Genomic DNA, 9,040 nt, shown 5'->3' on the forward strand with positions numbered 1-9,040 from the left:
ACCAAGGCAATATAAACTTTCGATCGTAAAGCACTCTCTAATGCGGGGTCGTGCAAAACATTGTGGTACCTATACACAAATCTACACTTAATATTATAAAGAGGAAAGATTTGATTGTTTGAATTGAATAGGCTCCGAAACTACTGAACAGATTTAAAAAAATATTTTACCATTACAATCCAAAATTATCCCTGATGAACAAAGGCTATATTTTATGATGTTTTTCCCGGGTCAACCAATGCGGAGCCAGGACGAACTGGTATTAAAATATACAGTGCTGCCAAACTACCAAATAACTGATTGATTTATTTAACTGTAACATAACGACCTTCATAATAAATCTACTGTGACTGTCTATTCTAGGTTAGTCACCGCTTTTATATACTAACTAGCTACATCCCGCGGATTCATATGCAGGCGAAAGCAAGTATTTCTATAGCTTATTAATTACACATACTAAATCTCATTGTAATCGGTTTAGTAGTATTTGCGTGAAAGAGTAACAAACATCCATCCATCCTATCCATCCTCACAAACTTTCGCATTTATAATATTAGTAGGATTTTAATGCTATTAAAACGAAATATCAAACACTTTCGTGTTTATCATATTACTAGCTGTGCCCCGCGGTTTCACCCGCATTGCTCCCCTCCTGTTTGTTGGTTTAGGGTGATGATATTTGTTATAGCCTATAGGCTATAACCTTCCTCGATAAATGGGCTATCTAACACCGAAAGAATTTTTCAATTCGGAGCTAGTTCTTGAGATCAGCGCGTTCAAACAAACAAACAAACTAAAAATTAATATAGATTAGTAAGGACAGTTAAAATCATATATCCCTACATACACAAACTTTACGCGTTCATAATATTCGCTATGGACGAAAATAAAGCTAGGAAGCGCAAAGCACTAAAATGATCAACCTAAATCTGCTTGAAATACTAACATGAGTTCGTTTGAAGACTGGAATAAACTCGATAAATAGCAGTTCCTATTTGCATCATGTTGTGATGTTTACGTTATGTGGAAAACAATGAGACATGTTTATTTTGGGTAAACCTAGTTTATAGGAGTCGGTTACATATATACAGGCTAATAAGAAAAACGTTTTTCAAAGATATACTTGATGCGAAAATTTCCCCCACCACGCTACTTTTTTGCCAAGAAGTTTTCCGGGCGCTTTAACAAAAACGTCGCCTACTCCATGACTGGTTTACCCTCAACGCGCCTAAAGAAAATAAAACTAAATATCTTTCTAAATATCTTATATATAAAATTCTCGTGTCACAATGTTAGTCTGCATACTCCTCCGAAACGGGTGGACCGATTCTCATGAAATTTTCTGTGCATATCGGGTAAGTCTGAGAATCGGCCAACATCTATTTTTCATATGTACCACGGGCGAAGCCGGGGCGGGCCGCTAGTATATTATATAAGTACATACTAGGTACGTGTACTTATAGATACAGACAGACAGACTGTAATTCACATGTAATTGAATACAAATACAAGATAACATCCTCTTGACTGCTATCTCAAGCTTAGTACTTGTAATAAATCTGTTTTTTACAATCCGAGCGTAAAATTAGACTCACATTTGCGTAAGTAGGAATCGGTTCCTAATGTAGATCTATGTTCCCATACATTACGAAGAAATACTAGAACATTTGCATAAACTACTAGAATGTTTTCAAAAAGTATTTTACCGTTTCATATATTATGTACTTAATCCCTGAGTGCTATAGGTTATCACTACATAGTATAAAACAAAGTCGATTTCCCTGTCCCTATGTCCCTATGTCCTTATGTCCCTATGTCCTTATGTCCCTATGTCCCTTTGTACGCTTAAATCTTTGAAACTACGCAACGGATTTTGATGCGGTTTTTTTTAATAGATAGAGTGATTCAAGAGGAAGGTTTATATGTTTAATAACATCCATTAAATAGTGGAGAAGTACTGTTATTTTTGAGGTTTCTAAAGTGATGTCGTAAAAAATTACATTTTTTCCGCTTACATTGCAAACGCAGGCTGAACCCTACGAGTTTTATCAAAATAATGTACCAAGTATTATACACATTGAAAAGGTCTATATAAAAGTCCGCGTTGGTATATATGTCTATCTCTCATGGATAACCCACAATAACATTTTTTTGTCATTTACTTTTTACGAAAAATAATGGCTAATTTTCGATGCGATTTTAACCAATACAGCATTAATCCTTAACCAATTAAATACCTTGAATACATTGTTCGTTTAATATAGATCTATATGGCCCTTTACACCGTATGATTTAAGTGAATATTTTCGAAGATATTACAGATTTAAAAATTGCGGGACGTAGCGTTTGCGGCGGTACCGGCCGGCCGCCAGGCTATCTATACGAAGTCGGAGTGGGCCGCTATGTTTTTATATACAACGTTCACAGTTTTTCTGTAGTGTATTTAGTATCAGCATTGCACCCGTGCGAAGCCGGGGCGGGTCGCTAGTAATCTATAATATAAAAATGAATCGCAAAATGTGTTGGTAAGCGCATAACTCGAGAACGGCTGAACCGATTTCGATAATTCTTTTTTTATTATATTCCTTGAAGTACGAGGATGGTTTTTATGTAGAGAAAACGTAAATATGTAACCACGGGCGAAGCCGGGGCGGACCGCTAGTATAAAATAAAAGGAAAAAAAACCGGCCAAGTGCGAGTCGGGCTCGCGCACAAAGGGTTCCGTAGCAGCAAATATAATAAATTACAGTTAAATCAACCTATCTCAAAAACTATAAGAGATACTTTGATCAAACCAAAAATCGTTGAAAGAGTTAATTAGCATGCATCACCTCTATTTTTTTTAGAATTTTATACCCCGTAGTTATAAAAATAGAGGGGGGGGGACATACTTTTTACGACTTTGAGAGCTGATATCTCAAAAACCGTTCACTTTAAGAAAAATGTTTTTTAGAAAACTTTATATCATTTTAAAAGACCTTTCCATTGATACCCCACACGGGTATGTACATCGAAAAAAAAAATTTCATCCCTCAGTTACATGTATGGGGGGCCCCACCCCCAATTCTTTTTTTTACTATTTAGTGTCATATTTTTGTAGCGGTTCATACAACACATATTCCCATCAAATTTCATCACTGTAGTACTTATAGTTTCCGAGTAAATCGGCTGTGACAGACGGACAGACGGACAGACGGACAGACGGACATGACGAAACTATAAGGGTTCCGTTTTTGCCATTTTGGCTACGGAACCCTAAAAATTACCTAACTAACTACTTACACCGATTGTTTTAGAAATGTTAAGGGCTGATTTTTCAATCCTTGGTTAAAACTCGTCGAATAACGTATTAAACCACCATTTCAAAAATGTATTATAATTGTCCGTATTTGACAGTTTACAGGTGACATTTTAATATGTTCGTGTAATACTTTATTAGACGGATACATTTTAATTTTTAACCAAGGATTGAAAAATCGGCCCTAAGCCGATTAAAAATATTATTCACTAGCTTTCCGCCCGCGGCTTCGCCCGCATTTTCAAAGAAATACCCGCATAGTTCCTATCCTATGTGTTAATCCAAGTTACGCTCTATATGTGTGCTAAATTTTTATTCTAATCGATTCAGTAGTATTTCCGTGAAAGAGTAACAAACACACACATACACATCCTCACAAACTTTCGCATTTACAATACTGTAGGAAGTAGGATAGGATAGGATATGACATGTATATAAATTTTCTACCAATTTATATTATTTCTTTTCAAAAAGGAATTTAGGTAACTATGTCCATAATAATTTTGAGTAAATAGGTAAAATGTTTACAATAATATATCCTACTAAAACGCGAAAGTTTGTAAGAATGTGTGTTTGTTACTCTTTCACACAAAAACCACGGAACAGATTGACGTGATGAATCTTGGCAATGATTTTGCTTATGTACCAGAATAACACAAGCTATAAAAATACTTTTGCGAGTAAAACCGCGCGGCAAAGCTTGTAAATAATTAAACAGATAGGTATGGGTTGGTCTCGAAGGTCTATCGATTGATGATGTCATCCCACCACCCTGAACTTTATGGCGTCACCCTCTAGGGAGAGTCTCCTAGGAAATTAAGCTTTTTTTATTATGGCAATGCTACAGTAAAAAATATTCAAGTGATTTGAAAAAAACAATAAAAAGTGACATGAACAAACAAACAACAAACAAAAATACTTTATTGTGCACCAATAAATAAAAATTACAAAAGTAAATATATAAAATAAATAGACACAGTTGAGCACAACAGGCGGTCTTATCGCTAAGACAGCGATCTCTTCCAGACAATCTGGTGGTCAAGGAAAAACAGTGTAAGTATTAGTTTATGGGCAAGAGCCAAGAGGACATGAAGTATTAATTGTATCAATATATCACACAATTTTTTATAACACGCATTTGAACACGCTTTCATTAGCTTCATCTGTATGTTTGTATGTTACCGACTCCTCACTCGACTGTGAACCACTTTAAACGGACAGATTTAATTCAAACTTCGTACTTGTATTGTATTGTCAACAATCCTTGATAAATGATAAACTGTATCAAGGATTGTTGACAATACAATAATTTCATATGGTCGTGGATTTTTTAAACTATAGGTAGGTAGTAGGTAGGATTTTTATATCGTATCAACCCGGGAGAAGCACAAGTATGTATGTATGACATATCTATAATATACTAATAATAAAAAGCTGAAGAGTTTGTTTGTTTGAACGCGCTAATCTCGGGAACTACTGGTCCGATTTGAAAAATTCTTTCGGTTTTAGATAGTCGCATTTGTCGAGGAAGGCTATAAGTTATATATATCATCACCACAGTATTACAATATTATTTCCTATATTGTAATACTGTGTCATCACGCTAAGACCAACAGGAGCGGAGCCACGCGGGTGAAACCGCGGAGCACAGCTTGTATACTATACGTCATAGACTATATACTTATAGGTATACGTATACTTGTATTAATTAGTCTGTTTCGACAATCATAAGATAAAAAAGGCCTAAAACCTAGCCTTTGTAGCCCACATTGTAATACCTGAAACTGGTTCATGATTTAAGAATGAGCAAAAATATACTCAAATTTAATAAAAATAAAAGCGATTTTTCCGTATCTCCTAATTCCAAGGTCAGCCTTGGCTAAAGCTCTCAGAGAAGGAAAATTAAAAACACTATTGTTTTGTGTGTTTGTTTGCATTGCTGTTTTGTATTGAACTGCAAACAAAAAATACTAAGTAATATGGTATGATTATCATCTGAAATTGGTAATATACTAATATCCTACTAATATTATAAATGCGAAAGTTTGTGAGGATGTGTGTGTGTTTGTTACTCATTCACGCAAATATTACAGAACCGATTACAATGTAATCCTGAAAATCCCACGGGAACGGGAATTAGGCTGCTTTTTCTTTAAAAACGCGGGTGAAGCCGCGGGCGGAAAGCCCGCTTAGAAACGGATTTATTATAATAAATAGAAATTTTCTATATACATACATACCAAGTAAGTATAAAGATAATATGTGACAATAAAGGCCGCTGCATACGTGACGGGAAAATACCTCGGACGGGACGTGAGCGGGACGGGCACGTGATTGCCTCGTTCACAACGGGAACGTGGAGCAAACGCATACGCACCGTGACGTGATTCTGATCTAACGTGCTAGTGTTGTGAACAACGAAAGATGGATTTTTCAATTCAAGAATTGGCTTTAATTGCTATTGCTCTAGATGACGAAGAAGCTACGACCGTCAAGAAAACATTAACATCTTTGTAATCTACATTCTGCAAATAAAGAAATTTGAATTTGAATTTAAACTAAACAATACTGTTTTTGATTTATAAGCTTAAGATGTTTCATTTTTATATTTTTGGTAATAATGCCGCCATAAAACAAAAATATTATGCACTAAAATTATTTTGGCATTTTAAACATAAAATACCTACGTAATTCAGAACACGATGAAGTGTCACAGGAATCATCATAGGTGAAAAGGACTAAGTATAGTTAGGAATACCACAATATCTAAATATCTAAATATTGTGGGTTCGCTATACTATACAACGCTGGATATGAGCGAACTCATTCGATTAGTTTTTCGTCGTCCATTTTCGATACTTGGAAGGCGTCACTACTAATCTCTCCGGCACGAACGGAGCGACTGTGCATACGTAGCGAAATCACGGACGGGACGGGGCACGTGCGGGACGGGACGTGCTAAACATCGTCGGCGACGATATTTTTCCCGTCCACGTTCCCGTCCCGTCGATGTTCCCGTGACATATGCGTATTTGGATACATTTTGTATGCAACGATGTTTCCAAAACTTCCCGTCACGTCCCGTCCGGGTAAAATCCCGTCACGTATGCAGCGGCCTTAAGACAATATTTTATAGCTGAAGTTTGTTTGTTTGAACGCTCTAATCTCAGGAACTAGGTAGGTACCTACCTACTGGTCCGATTTGAAGAATTCTTTCGGTGTAAGATAGCCCATTTATCGAGGAAAGCTATAGGCTGTATATTATCACGCTAAGACCAACAGGAGCGGAGCAATACGGGTAAAACAGCGGGGCACAGCTAGTATTGTTTATGACAAGACAAAAGTCGTTAATTAAGGAAATGCAATGAGGAAACAAGACAGCGAACGGTTGAAGGAAAATGCTACAAATGTTTTTTTTTTTCTGAGATTATTTTATAAACCTAATTAGTTAACATATAAATAACTTAACTGTATCTCTGTAAAAATTACTCCGTTTTAATAAAGTGGTAGGTATATCAGTGTGAGAAAGACAGACAAAAAACAATATTTTCGCGCTAAATTCTTGTAAAGATTGCTATGTGTTGACATTTTGTTTATTATTATAGCAGCATGTAGGTATATTGTATAATTTGTTATAACAGTGTGACAATCTATAATACAACTAGTGGTCCGCCCCGGCTTCGCCCGTGGTACCTACATGTTTAAACTATCCTATAGCTCTCAAGTTGGATCGAACTGCACATGGTGTGCGAATTTTATTATAATCGGTTAAGTGGTTTAGGAGTCCATTGAGGACAAACATTGTGACACGAGATTTATTAATAGAACATACCCCTACAACATACCGTATAAATAAGATTACTTATAGGTAAGTATCAACATAATTAAAAACAATCATTGAGTGACTTATTTAGTATTTACTATGTACCTAGTACCTACTAACAAAGATTAAGTTGTTAATACAGATAAATTCGAAAACTATTAAACCTATCTTCACTTTCATTTCACAAATAGAAAACTACACTACACGTAAAATAACAGTTTCAAACACAGAATTAGATAGTTACGATAAAAACACTTTTACCATAAAATTTCACACAAAAACATGTCATTCTTCCGCAAAAATATCATAAAACAACACTCATTAATACTACTCATATTAATTATTAATTATAAATTTATAACACACGCAAATAAACGCCGGTAAAAGTATACAAATGAATAAAAACTTACATGACGTCTATCCTCTCTCAAAGCCGAAACAAAACTGCAAAGAGTAAAGAAAACTGTTAACTGAATAATGAATATAGTCAGTTATATAGTAAATTAATTTGGTTCGAGTTTTGAATTGACTCATGTATGCTGTAGCTAAATGACAGATAAAGTTATTTTTAAAATGTGCGTTCGTGGATTTTATGTCATAATGTTTTATGGTGGTATCAAGGTCAATATTGTGCTTGTGATGTAATGTAAATTGTAATGTAATAAATAGGTATAATAATAATAATCACTCCTTGCCGATTTCGGCTACAGCGACTGCTATGTGTCGTCGTTACGGTGAGTCAACAATGCCCTGTCGTGCGCTCGGAGATGGCTAATATAGCCAATTTTAGCGAGGAATGTGCGGTCACATTTTGGGCAGGTCAAAACACCTCCTTGATAATTATAATAAATTGCCACAGGTGGTCGGGCTTTGAGCTCATCGCGTTTGGCATCCAGATCCCTGCAACGATCTGCCTCGAAAGCATTGATGTTTTGCTTTAACAGGTGTCTCCACTTTGAGCGATCATCAGCCAGAGACTCCCATCTTGAGGAATCGATGCCACCCTTTTTCATGTGCCGCTTTAACACGTCCTTGTACCGTAGCAGTTGCCCTCCGTGCTTACGTTTGCCTTCCTGTAGCTCACAGTAGAAGATACGCTTAGCTATCCTTTCTTCAGGCATCCGGAGTACATGGCCACACCAACGTAATTGTCGTTGCATGAGAACTGCTTCTATACCGACGGTGTTAGCGCGGCGAAGTATTTCTGTATTTCTGACACGGTCAGACCATTCAACACCTAGTATATCACGAAGGCACTGCAAGTGGAAGCGATCAAGAATGCGGATGTGTTTACGATAGAGGCACCAAGTCTCCGATGCATATAGAAGATTGGGCAATACTATAGCCTTGTAGACTGACACTTTCGTCGCCACTTTAAGATCATGAGAGCAAAGTACCTTCCGTCTCAGCTTACCAAAAGCAGCCGACGCCGCGTTAATTCTAGCATTTATTTCGCATTCGAGGTCGCACGTCGAAGATATGATACTACCCAGGTACTTAAACTTTCCTACCGGCTTCAGGACATCTTGGTGGAGACAGATATTCATTGGTTGGTTCACTGAACCCGATGACATTACTTCGGTTTTTCGGATGTTAATCTTGAGACCGAATTTGCTGCATGACTCACCAAGACCAGTCATGAGCCTTTGAAGAGAGTCAGAAGAGTCCGTTATAAAGCACAAGTCATCCGCATACATAATTTCAGTTATTATGGTATGAGAGACTTTAGTACGAGCACGTAGTCTGTCCAAATTGAAGAGCTTCCCATCCGTTCGAAACCTAATCCTAATTCCTACAGGAGCCATTTCGATGCAGTCCTTAATTACGACTGCAAAGTAGATTGCAAATAGTGTTGGTGCAAGAACACAACCCTGTTTAACACCACAGCTAACAGAAAAGTAATCTGATTGCTCTCCACC

At 36.7% G+C, this 9,040-nt stretch overlaps 1 protein-coding gene across 1 annotated transcript in view; it reads right to left on the minus strand.

The window, feature by feature from the left end:
• Nucleotides 1-7,579, minus strand: part of LOC149895447 (gelsolin-like) — a 29,660-nt gene extending 22,081 nt beyond the window's left edge. Inside the window, exon 1 of the mRNA XM_090119111.1 lies at nt 7,532-7,579. The gene's annotated coding sequence lies outside the window, so the exon portion shown is untranslated. The remainder of the gene's footprint in view (nt 1-7,531) is intronic.
• Between the last annotated feature and the right edge of the window lie 1,461 nt (nt 7,580-9,040).

The sequence above is a fragment of the Colias eurytheme genome, chromosome 31, assembly GCF_061535395.1.
Source record: "Colias eurytheme isolate Ceu_HAF_F1 chromosome 31, ilColEury1 Martin Lab GWU primary, whole genome shotgun sequence".
Lineage (NCBI taxonomy): Eukaryota > Metazoa > Arthropoda > Insecta > Lepidoptera > Pieridae > Colias > Colias eurytheme.